The sequence below is a fragment of the Pelophylax lessonae genome (assembly GCF_965119305.1).
Source record: "Pelophylax lessonae genome assembly, chromosome: 3".
Classification (NCBI taxonomy): Eukaryota; Metazoa; Chordata; class Amphibia; order Anura; family Ranidae; genus Pelophylax; species Pelophylax lessonae.
The window spans coordinates 87,596,488-87,608,536 of record NC_138770.1 but is presented as its reverse complement, the minus strand read 5'-3'; the positions used below and the strand labels follow the sequence as shown (position 1 = coordinate 87,608,536).

General features: G+C 46.8%; 1 protein-coding gene across 1 annotated transcript in view; it reads left to right on the top strand.

Annotated features, from left to right (window-relative positions):
• LOC309550375 (uncharacterized protein) overlaps positions 1 to 12,049 on the top strand; it is a 210,783-nt gene that overhangs the window by 57,273 nt on the left and 141,461 nt on the right. The window lies entirely within an intron of this gene.

The following is a 12,049-nucleotide window of genomic DNA, read 5'->3' as shown; positions in this document are numbered from 1 at the left end:
CAACTGCTTGTTAGGCCCGCCGAATGACCACAATGGACTGTGCTGCCACACAGTGCATTGGAAGCCCTGATTGGCTGAAGCAATGAAAGCTTCACCCAATCAAGGCACAGAGCACTGTCAGAGCCATGATTAGAGAAAGTAATGATGACTCTATCCAATCATGACTCAATGCTCTTAGTCCCATCCAACACAATGAAAATATTCTCCCCATAGCGGTCATTTGTAGTGTGAGGTTGGCGTGGCGAGAGACAGAACAGGGCTCTGTGAGTTAGTGTGCTATTGTGCTTCTATTGTCAGTGTAGAATATCAGTTTAGTGTTAATTTAGTGATAGTTCAGTGTGAGTGTAGTGTGACCATTCATTTTTACTTTAGAGTCAGATTAATTTGTCAGGACAGGTTTTCTGCAGTATATATCAGCGCATTACTATATCCGTGTGTTATCTTTAGAAGAGGCTTTCTTCTGGGACGACAGCCACGCAGACCAATTTGATGCAGTGTGTGGCGTATGGTCTGAGCATTGACAGGCTGACCCCCCCCCCCTCAACCTCAATGCATCTATTTCCCAAAAACAACCTCTGGATAGAGTCACATGACACTGAGGAGGGAAAATGGCTAATTGGGCCCAATTTGGACATTGTCACTTAAGGGTGTATTCACTATTGTTGCCATTGGTTTAGACAATAATGGCTGTGTGTTGAGTTATTTTGAGGTGACAGTAAATTTACACTGCTATACAAGCTGTACATTTACTACTTTACATTGTAGCGAAAGTGTCATTTCTTCAGTGTTGTCCTTGCAGCATGTCTGCCAGTAGCATACCACCAGCTGTAGACTACAGCAGGCTAATTTCTCTGCCATGTCTGCTGCAGCAAAAAAAAAAAAAAAAAATACTCACTGCTACCCACATGCCCAGCGTCTAAATTCAAGCTTGTTTAAGCTGCTGGCTTTACAATTCCTGCCTTTCCTTCTGGTGGATTCTGCCCCTTCTGTGAAATTGCAGAATGCGCTGTACCACAATGGCAGGTTCCCAGTTGCTATTTATTTTCATGCATGGCTATTCCAGCTCTCTAACATCACGTAGAAGGTAATGTTGTCACGTCATTGGGTAAGGCACTCAGCTGCAAGGTCCACGTTACTGCTGACACGTGGTCCAGAAAGCATTATCAGGGACCATATATTTCATTCACAGCACATTAGGTAACTCTTCTTGCAACTCGGAAGGATGCAGGACAGGGCTCAGTGCTGCAGCTTGTTATGCCACCATGTCTCCATACAGCTAGTGGTGATGATGCAGGATTTGTCATTTCCACCCCCCCCCCTCTTCCTCCTCCATGCTCTCCTCTGCTGAATTGTCCAATGAACTACATGTACCCCCAAAGCGGTCAAGGGGCTATTTAATGAGTCAAGCTGAAGGGTGCCATTCAGTGCTTCAACTGGTCTGTCTAGGGGACAGGAGCCACACCAGAGCAGAGATTCTGAAAGCTCTGCAGTGGCAGGCCCAGAGGTAGTTCATGCCACACCACCTGGAGCCAGGAATGGTGTTGTGCAATAATGGCACAAACCTCCTGCCCGCCCTTAGACAGGGAAAGTTGACATGCCTGGCACATGTCTTCAATTTGGAGGTACAGTGTTTTTTAAACAGGTACCCAGGGTTGTAAGATCTACTGAAGCAGGCCAGAAGAGTCTGTAGCCATTTCAGGCAGTCATACACAGCCAGTGCTCATTTGCTGAAATTCAGCAGGAATTGCACTTGCCCATAATCTGCCTAATTTGTGACATGCCCACTAGGTGGAACTCGACTTTGGCAATGCTACGGCAGCTTCACATGCAGCAGAGGGTTGTTAACGAGTACTTGTGTGAGTATGGTACCTCGACAGGGTCAGGCCGCCTCTACTTTTTTCCTTACGCCAATGGCTGTTGATAAAGGATGCATGCACTGTACTGTCACCATTTGAGGATTCCCCAAGGATGGTGAGCTATGACAATTAGGGTTGAGAAAACCCGAACTGTAAAGTTTGTACCGGACTTTAGGGTTTTCGGTACCGGACCCAAATCCGAACATCGAACTGTATGTTCGTTAACGAGTTCAGTGTCCAGCAATTTAATGGCACGTAAAAAAAGATGCAGGGCAGCCAATCCACAAGCGTTTAACTGGTGTGCCCTTGGAAGCCATCGCAGCCATGCCTACTAATGGCATGGCTGTGATTGGCCAGTGCAGCATGTGACCCAGCCTCTATATAAGCTGGAGTCACATAGCCCTGCACGTCACTCTGCTCTATCTAGTGTAGGGAAAGCGTACAGCTGCTGCTTTGAGGGAGAGAATAGGAGTAGGACAGAATCTTTAATCAGAACTTCAACTCAGCGATCATTCTACATAGATTTTGTTGTGTACTAGGGCACTGCTGCTGCTTTGAGGGAGAGAATATAGGAGGACAGAATCTTTATTCTTTAATCAGAACTATAACTCAGCGATCTACATAGATTTTGTTGTGTGGGTGCAGTGCACAATCTTTTTACCCTGCCCTGATCCTAATGACAAAAAAAATACTTTCATCCATCTGTTAGTTAGGTGGGCGGCGGGCGGGGGGGTTGGGGGGTACATTTAATGCAAGCTCAGTGCACCAGCATATTCAGTGTGCATTTAAGGCTATATATAACTACAATTTTCTGGGTTTTTAAAAACACCCTTTTTGGGCTAAAATCCACAATTTTATAGCCCTTGATTGCTGCATGTGTGATAAAAACAAGCTTGAAATACTGCAATAATTTTCAGGGTTTGAAAAAACACCCATTTTTGGCAACACCCTCCATCTTGGGGCTCTGTCACATTATTTAGTGTGCTTTTAAAGCTATATATACAACTTCCGGTTCCGGCGCCGTATGGAGAGGGAGTGAGCGCAGCTGCTCTGACACAGCCCTCATACAAATTCCTCACATTCCACTCACTGACTGCTCTCTCTTCTGCCGCAAGTGCCGGTGAGTCTCCCCGCATTGATCCGCCCCGATGGATCGTTTTGTGGTGCACGGAGCTGCCGGTAATTCGGCTGCGCTGCCTCAGGATATCTCGCTCCAGGCTGCTCCCCACCCCCTGGGCAATATGTGGATGGCGCGGCCCTGCATCACTCGGAGCTCTCCTCCATAACTGCCACAGATCCTCAGTACCTGCTTATGGCGCAGGCGGTGGCTTCCATCATCTCACCCACCATTACAGAGGCGGTGGAGCGGGCAGTGTCTGCAGGGATTACCCAGCTGTGTAAAGAGCTGGGTGATCATGCAAAGCGCATTACAGAGGTGGAATCCAGAGTCTCTGATCTGGAGGAGGAACTGCAATCCTCATTTACAAATGAAGCCAAAACTGCACAAACGCAGCAATACCTTTTGGATAAAATTGATGACCTTGAGAACAGGTCTCGTAGGAACAATCTACGTATCATCGGTCTGCATGAATCATTCAACACGGGTCATCTCGCAGACACCTGTTCTACGCGCATCCCCCAGTCTCTTGGTCTCGCAGTCCCATGCACGATTGAACGTGCCCATCGCCTGGGAGCGCCTTCTAACGAACGCAAGACCCCCCGCCCGGTCATAGTCCGCTATTTGAACTATGCTGACAGGCTGTCCATCCTCCGTTCTTTCAAGAATGCAAAGTCACTCATCTTGGATGGCAGTAAACTGCTTTTGTTCGCGGACTACTCCCAAGAGGTGGCTCGCCGATGAAAATCTTTTCAACTAGCTTGCAATGCCTTGTTCCAAAAAGGCCTCAAGTTCACCCTTGCCTATCCTGCCACTCTAAGATTCACAGATCAGTTTGGCGAATCCAAAGCCTTTACCCTTCCGGAGGAAGCCACGGACTACATCCAAAACCACCTACATCTCTCTATGGATACGCAGTCCCCTGCGGCACCGTCTACTTCACCGGCTCATAGGGATATTCGCAGCCCCAGCAAGGAGTCTCCTAAGAGGGGTCGCTTCTCCTCTAACTCCTCTTACAGGGATAGACGTCGCTGAACTTTCTTTTCTCTCTGAGATCTGTTACTTTAGTCTGGCTCTGCCCGAGTGAGATAAATCATTACTACTGCCTAGCCCTCTCATTTCTGTTATCGCCAGAGTGCGACATGGTTCTCTGAGTGTGTGCTGAGGCCCATGCTAGTGGTACCTGTATACTTGATTTTGTTGCCTCTGATTTAATGTTCTCATTTCGGTTATGATGTTTATACTGTTTTGTTTGTTATCCCTCTGTGCACAGCCTTACCGAAGTTCTGGTTCCTCACGGTGTCTACAACCGGGAATTGTGACTGGAAGTTTATCTTTCCCTTTTTCTGCAGTGCGCCTCTCCTGCCACTAGAGTGAGCGGACTCAGCTAGCATTCGGTAATGCTGTTGGAGGTGATTCCATACGGAAAAAAGCGAAGTCCACATATCTCATGGTATGTTATACCGTTATGCTTATTTTCTTGTCAGCTTCACCCCTTCTCACTCTGAGACTCTTGGAGTGTGAACGGTGCGACACTCATCCTCACTGTTTTCCCTCCCTTCATGCCACCCCTGTGTCTCCCTTCACTATCCCCTCCAGTTCAATCCGAGTGCTTCCCAATGCTCTTGTTGACTTGTTACCTACCGGCAAGCCACTCATCCTAGTACTGTACCCCCCTTGATTTACGCATAGTTTCATGGAACGTAAAGGGTCTCCGCTCTCCCCACAAACGTATGGCTGTATTGCGTCACTTACGTCGCCTTAATACGGACATAGCCCTCCTCCAAGAGTCCCACTTATCCCAGTCAGACCTAGATCGTATGAAAAAGCTGTGGGTGGGTCGGGTCTACGGTTCAGCCTCTAACAAAGGTAAAGCAGGTGTCCTAATTTTGGTCCACAAGCGTGTCTCTGTCGACATATCTACCCTGCATTCAGATGCGGCAGGCAGGTTATTGATCCTTCTCTTGACATTGAACTCGGAATCCCTGATACTGGCCAAGGTATACGCTCCCACCCCCTCTTCAGTGCCCTTTTTTCAGCACCTCACTGGCCATCTGGCCCCCCATCTCCATCTACCCCTTCTCTGGGGTGGGGATTTAAATGCGGTCATGGATACACATATGGATAGATCATCTTCTCCCCACGCGACGCCATGCATGCCCGGTACCACTCCCTCACTTCTTGCCAACTTCGCAGACAGCTTACAGCTCACGGATATTTGGCGTCTGGCTAACCCCGTTGAACGAGCTTACTCTTACTATTCGCCACCTCATGACTCCTTCTCCCGAATTGATTATTTTTTTGGTAACCACAGTATTCTCCGTTCGATACACACACCCGAGATTTCTGACATGGTCATCTCTGACCACTCTCCTCTTTCGATCACCTATTCGCTCTCCGCACCGGCATCTACCTATAAACCATGGCGATTCCCCTCGTATCTGGCCGACAACGACGAATTGCGCATGACGCTGGAGGACACAGGGTGGGAATTTCTTGCACACAATGCCCAACACGCCAATTATCCAGTTCTACTCTGGGAGACGGGTAAGGCAGTGCTAAGAGGGCATATTATCGCCTTCGCCTCGGCTTTCAAACGCAAAGCGGCGGCTGGCTATGTCAATGCCAGTGCGGCTTTACAAGCAGCCCACGCCCGTCTCCGACAACAAAACTCGCCTCTACATATCGCGCAATGGAAGGAAGCCAAAGAAGACTTTGATAAATGGGCACTGTCCAGGGAACATTTTCACAAATCGGTTCTTGATCTGCAATACCACAAATTTGGGAATAAATTGGGTAAACTGTTAGCCCGCCTATGTAAAGGGCAACACTCCTCCACACCAATTAGGTCCTTAAAAGATACTACGGGTACTCTTATCTCCTCCCCTGAAGGCATTAACTTGGTCATGGAAAGATTCTACGCGGCTCTCTACGGCAATGACCCCATAGACAACGCTGAAGCCAATGCCTTTCTCCAAGATGTCACCTTACCCAAGGTCTCAGACTCCCAAATTTCCCAACTCAATGCCCCCATTGACATCTCTGAAGTTTTATCAGCCATCTCCTCCCTATCCCCCGGGAAGGCCCCAGGTCCCGACGGATTCTCATCAGAATTTTATAAATTACTCAAGGAGGCCCTGTCCCCCTCTCTATTGTCCTCTTTTCAGTCTATACTGGATGGTGGTCCCTATATTCCCACGGGATCCCAAGCCTACATAAAGCTTATTCCAAAGCCGGGAAAGTATCCGTCTGAACCTGGGTCATACCGCCCCATCTCTCTGATTAACCTTGACGCCAAGTTATTATCGAAAATCATAGCCCGTAGACTGGCGCACATAATGCCCTCTATCATTCACCCATCTCGGGTTTCACTAAAGGTCGTTCAGCAACTGCCAATATTCGCAAAGTCCTGGCAGTGCTGTCACAACAACAAACTCACCCATATTCGGATTTCGCCATACTCACATTAGACTCCGAAAAAGCATTTGATAACGTTAGCTTCCAATGGTTACACCTGGTTCTACAAAAAATTGGTTTTATAGGCCCTTTCCTACACCTTATAATCGCCATGTACATATCCCCAACCGCAAAGGTAGTCACCTCAAATTATCTCTCGAATGACATTCCACTACATAAAGGCACTCTCCAAGGCTGCCCTCTCTCCCCCCTCCTTTTCAATTTGGCCCTGGAACCTTTATCGCGCTACATGGTGAACCGTGCACCTCTTTCGGGTGTCACAATCGGTAATATGGAATTGCGGTCCGTTTTGTTTGCTGATGACATATTACTTTTTACATCCGACCTAGCGCGGGACATCGCAACGGTTAAATCCATCTTTGACAGGTTTAGAGTATGCTCCGGACTTCGTATAAACTACGCCAAGAGTAAAATTTTGTCACTGACATCGTCGCAGCCTCCCCCTTGGTCACAGTCCTCCCCTTTTCCATTAGCTAAAACGCACATCAAGTACCTGGGGATTCAAATTGGCAAAACACCCTCCTCCCTATACAATTTGAATTACTCCCCACTTCTTTTGAAACTCACCAAAGAGCTAGCCGGGTGGTCCAAACTTCCACTCTCCCTTATTGGGAGATGTCACCTTTATAAAATGGTTACCTTCCCAAAATTGCTGTATGTCATTCAGACCCTGCCATTGCTGATTAAACATAAGGACTTGCTCATGCTTCAAAAGGCTCTTAAAGTCTTCTTGTGGTCATCAAAGAAACCTTGCATCGCCATGCATAAATTGTACCCTCCCAGACCCAGAGGTGGCATGAACCTTCCTGATATTAGGTTGTATAACCTGTGTAGCCTGGTAAGGGTAGGTTTAGACTGGATACATGGTACCTCTACTGTCTCTAACTTCCAATTGGAATCGCAAGTGGCTCATCCGTATAATCTTGGAGCTATTCTACACTGCAAACTGGGAGACCTACCTCTTCACCTACGTCAATATATCCTCCTTAGAGACACGGGGGCTGCATGGAAAGCAATGCGTACTAAGTTGGGACTCCCTAAACACTTATCCCGCCATCTCTACATTGGTGGACATCCGGCCCTCTTCCATCTCAATCTGGAACGGATCTACTCTCTATGGGCTACCGATGGATTACAAACTCTGTCACAGCTATATGACTCAGTCTCCGGATCCCCACTTTCCCTGACCGCGCTTCAATCAACATATGGCATACCCCTAAATCACTTCCTCTACGTGCACCAACTACATGTCTTTGTGAACTCACTGTGCTCTAATCCCAATGCACGCTTTACCCCTGACCCATTGGAATCCCTGAACCTATTACCTCCTCTGAAACTTTCACAGCTTTACCGCCCACTTCAACTTGCATTGGAAATCTAGATCTAAAGACTGCCATAACTCCTCCTGGGATAAGGCACTCTCGCTCTCGGACACAAAGCCTCTCCTGCTGGCAGGCTTCAACACCACCTATAAGTTAATTTGCAATGCCTTCTGGAGAGAGCAACAACTTAAGATACTACACCATGCCTATGCTCCTTTCTCTTCCTCACAGCTAGACCTCCCCTACCAAGCCTGTTCCTGGTGCCTATCTTCACGCCCTACTCTACTACACAAGTTGTGGTCCTGCCCCTTTATATCAAAATTCTGGGATCAAGTGGAACTCCTGGCCCTTCGAGTTACTTCCCTGCAACCCACTAAGGATCCTTTCCCCCTTTTGTTCGGTCACCTGGCAGGAGCACCTAACCCGACCCCAGAGCTGGACTCCAAACATAGATCCCGGATTATCAGGCTGCACAAACCCTGGCTTGTCACCTGCTATATGGTCGCCAGAAGGGTTATCCTTCGTCATTGGGTCTCCTCCACCCCACCCAAGGTGGGGGAGGTCAGGTCGGACCTTAATACTCTCCTAATGAAGGAAAAATTGGATTTATCCTTGCACAAAGCCAATGCGACCAAGTTTTGGAGGAAATGGACTGCATATATGGAACTCTTCTATACCCATCTTCCCCGCAGCCCAAATCAACTCTGCTCTACTATCACGTATGGGAGACCCCCCCTTTGAAGTACCACCTGCCAGACAGTACTCTCCATGAATATCTGATAGATTTATCTTGATTTAAAGTGTACTTAGTCCTCAGCTTGCACATCAGGTTGTTTTATTTTGCCTTTACCAGGTATTGTTCACTCGGACCTCTTTTCTCCCCCCCTTCCCCCTTCCCTCATTTTCCTCCACCCCCCCACCCCACCATCCCCCCTATTCTCTCATTCTCTTATTCTACCCCCCTCCCCCTTCCCCCTCTCTTCCCCACTCACCCTGCATGACTCCTCTAATACTGCTACTACTCTTCATAACTTGAACTTCCTTCATCCCCTACTCCCCATGTGCATGGGGTTCTGAATACATGATAATCTTCCATCCTTAGGATGCACTACTGCATCTGCATGACTACTCCCCCCCCCCCCCAATTTTATCCTTCCAGGTTAATATGGTATCATTCTTCATCAGCGCTCCTGCGGGACGTGTATATTGTATTTCTATCATCTTCTGTATACCTATTGTTGAGCTCCCGCATCTGCACAATGCTTTGAGCTTTGTTGTAAAATTTTGAAATGCAAATAAAATTTTCTTAAAAAAAAAAAGCTATATATAGCTATAATTTTCTGGGTTTCTAAAAACACCCTTTTTGGGCTAAAATCCACAATTTTATAGCCCTTGCTTGCTGCATGTGTGATAAAAACAAGCTTGAAATACTACAATAATTTTCAGGGTATGAAAAAACACCCATTTTTGGCATCACCCTCCATCTTGGTGCTCTGTCTCGTTATTCAGTGTGCATTTAAAGCTATATATAGCTATAATTTTCTGGGTTTCTAAGAACACCCTTTTTGGGCTAAATTCCACAATTTTATAGCCCTTGCTTGCTGCATCTGTACGTGTAGAATTCAAGCTGCTGTCCTACTGTGTTAGTCAAAAAACACCCTTTTTGGGCGAAATACACAGTTTTACAGCCCTTGCTTGTTGCATGCGTGATAAAAACAAGCTTGAAATACTGCAATAATTTTCAGGGTTTGAAAAAACACCCATTTTTGGTATCACCCTCCATCTTGGGGCTCTGCCACATTATTGAGTGCGAATATATAGCTATAATTTTCTGGGTTTTTAAAAACAACCTTTTTGGGCTAAAATCTACAATTTTTTAGCCCTTGCTTGCTGCATCTGTACATGTAGAATTCAAGCTGCTCTCCTACTGGGTTAGTCAAAAAACACCCTTTTTGGGGAAAATACACATTTTTTACAGCCCTTGCTTGCTGCATGTGTGATAAAAACAAGCTTGAAATACTGCAATAATTTTCAGGGTTTGAAAAAACACCCATTTTTCTCGACCCCACATGGAATCAACGTCATGCAGGTGACCTGTGTAGTTCGGAGGAAGAGGCGGTGGTCGCACAGAGCCACCAGCACAGCAGAAGAGGGAGCAGGGTACAAAAGCAGAGCGGCCGTCCCCTAGACAGTACGCCTGCTACTACCAAACGCAGCAAGGGACCGAGCACACCAAAGCCAGCTCCAAGGAGTTGTCTAGCATGGCAGTTCTTCAGACAATGTGCTGATGACAAGACACGAGTGGTTTGCACGCTGTGCAATCAGAGCCTGAAGCGAGGCATAAACGTTCTCAACCTGAGCACAACCTGCATGACCAGGCATCTAAGTGCAAAGCACGAGCTGCAGTGAAGTAGACATCTCAAAAACCAAGAAAGGTCTCTGGCTCCTCCTGATTCCTCTTCTGCTGCAGTCTGGGCCTCTTCATCCACCTCTGTAGTGACAGTGGCACCTGCCACCTCGCAACAGAGGATCTGCCAGCAACACCACCACCTGGGTCACCAACTATCTCCACAATGTCCCATGGAAGCGTTCAGCTCTCTATCTCCTAAACACTGGAGCTGAAGAGGAAGTACCCCCCTACCATGCCAGCTTTTTAAAATTCCTGACCTTTGAAATGCTGTCATTCCGTCTGTTGGAGAAGCAGAGTTTTAAAAGCCTTATGGCGGTGGCTGTCCCACAGTACGTCGTGTCCAGCCGCCACTACTTTTCCAGGCGAGCCATCCCTTCCCTGCACAACCAAGTGGGGGACAAAATCAGGTGTGCACTGCGCAATGCGATCTGTGGCAAGGTCCACCTAACTACGGATACATGGACCAGTAAGCACGGTCAGGGACATTATATCTCCCTAACAGCACACTGGGTAAATGCAGTAGCGGCTAGGCCTGAGGCGGATAACAGTTTGGCACATGTCCTTCCACCACCGAGGATTGCAGGGTGCTTCAGTTTGCCTCCTGTTGCTAACTCCTCCTACTCCGCCTCCTCATCCTCTACTGCCTCCTCATCCGGTCAGCGTAACACCTTCACCACTAACTTCAGCACAGCCAGGGGTAAACGACAGCAGGCAGTTTTAAAACTTGCCTGTTTGGGGGAAAAACCCCACACCGCGCAGGAGTTGTGGAGGGGCATTGAACAACAGACCGGTGTGCCAGTGAGCCTCAAGCCCGGCCTGGTGGTGTGCGATAATGGGCGAAATCTAGTAGCAGCTCTGGGTATTGCCGATTTGACATGTAAGGAATATACTTGAGTATATACCCCACGCCCGGTGTTCAAGAATAAATATGTGAATAACAAATGAATAAGAGGATAAGTAAAATAGTGTGTTTTTAGCAGCTGCTATAGAGAAGATGTAAACGTGTTGCAGGTAAGTAGTCTATAATAGGCTACCTATAGCGCTTGCTAAAATTAATAATTTGCAATAAAATATTAATGATAAAATATAAAGTGATGTACATAAATTTCATACATAAATTCCAATTAAGATGACTATTGTGACAATATAGTTATATATACAGCTTATTTCATATAAAAATTCCATATAGTGACTGTAGTAAAAATATCAAGGAAAAAATGTCCAAAACAGTTTTCAAAAGTTTTAAAGGCCAATAAATAAATAAATAAATAAATAAATAGATAATCTCTCGTGCAAAAATTGCTTATTCCCAAGTAATAAGTGCTAGTGCTCAGCGTGGTGATTTCTCAATCCGCTCTGTAGTGCTCAGTGCAACTTTTCTTTCCACCGTGATAATATGGTAAGATTGAATCACTTACCAAATAGCGTGGGTCATGTATGCCTTATGGCAGTGGTCCTCAACCCTGGTCCTCAGGGCCCACTAACAGGCCAGGTTTGCAAGATAACTGAAATAAATCCCAGGTGATCTAATTTGCTGCTCAGTGATTGCAGTATTCTAGTCTGCATCTCCCCAAGGTAATACTTAAAATCTGGATTGTTAGTGGGCCCCGAGGACCGGAGTTGAGGAGGACCACTGCCTTATGGCATCAAGACCAGCCAAGCTTAGGTAGCCTTCCAGGCTATAATGTAGTCTCCTCGTGGCTTGTTTTGGGTGTGGATAGGATGGCGGGCTCCCCCTCTCTCTCCTCTCACCTCAGGCCGGATCAGAAGGAAGACAAAAAAAGCTCCGGATGGTGTAGTATTTTAGATATCAATTTTATTCCCCAATTAGGGTAAAAATTATTGGTAATGATACAAAGTATTAAGG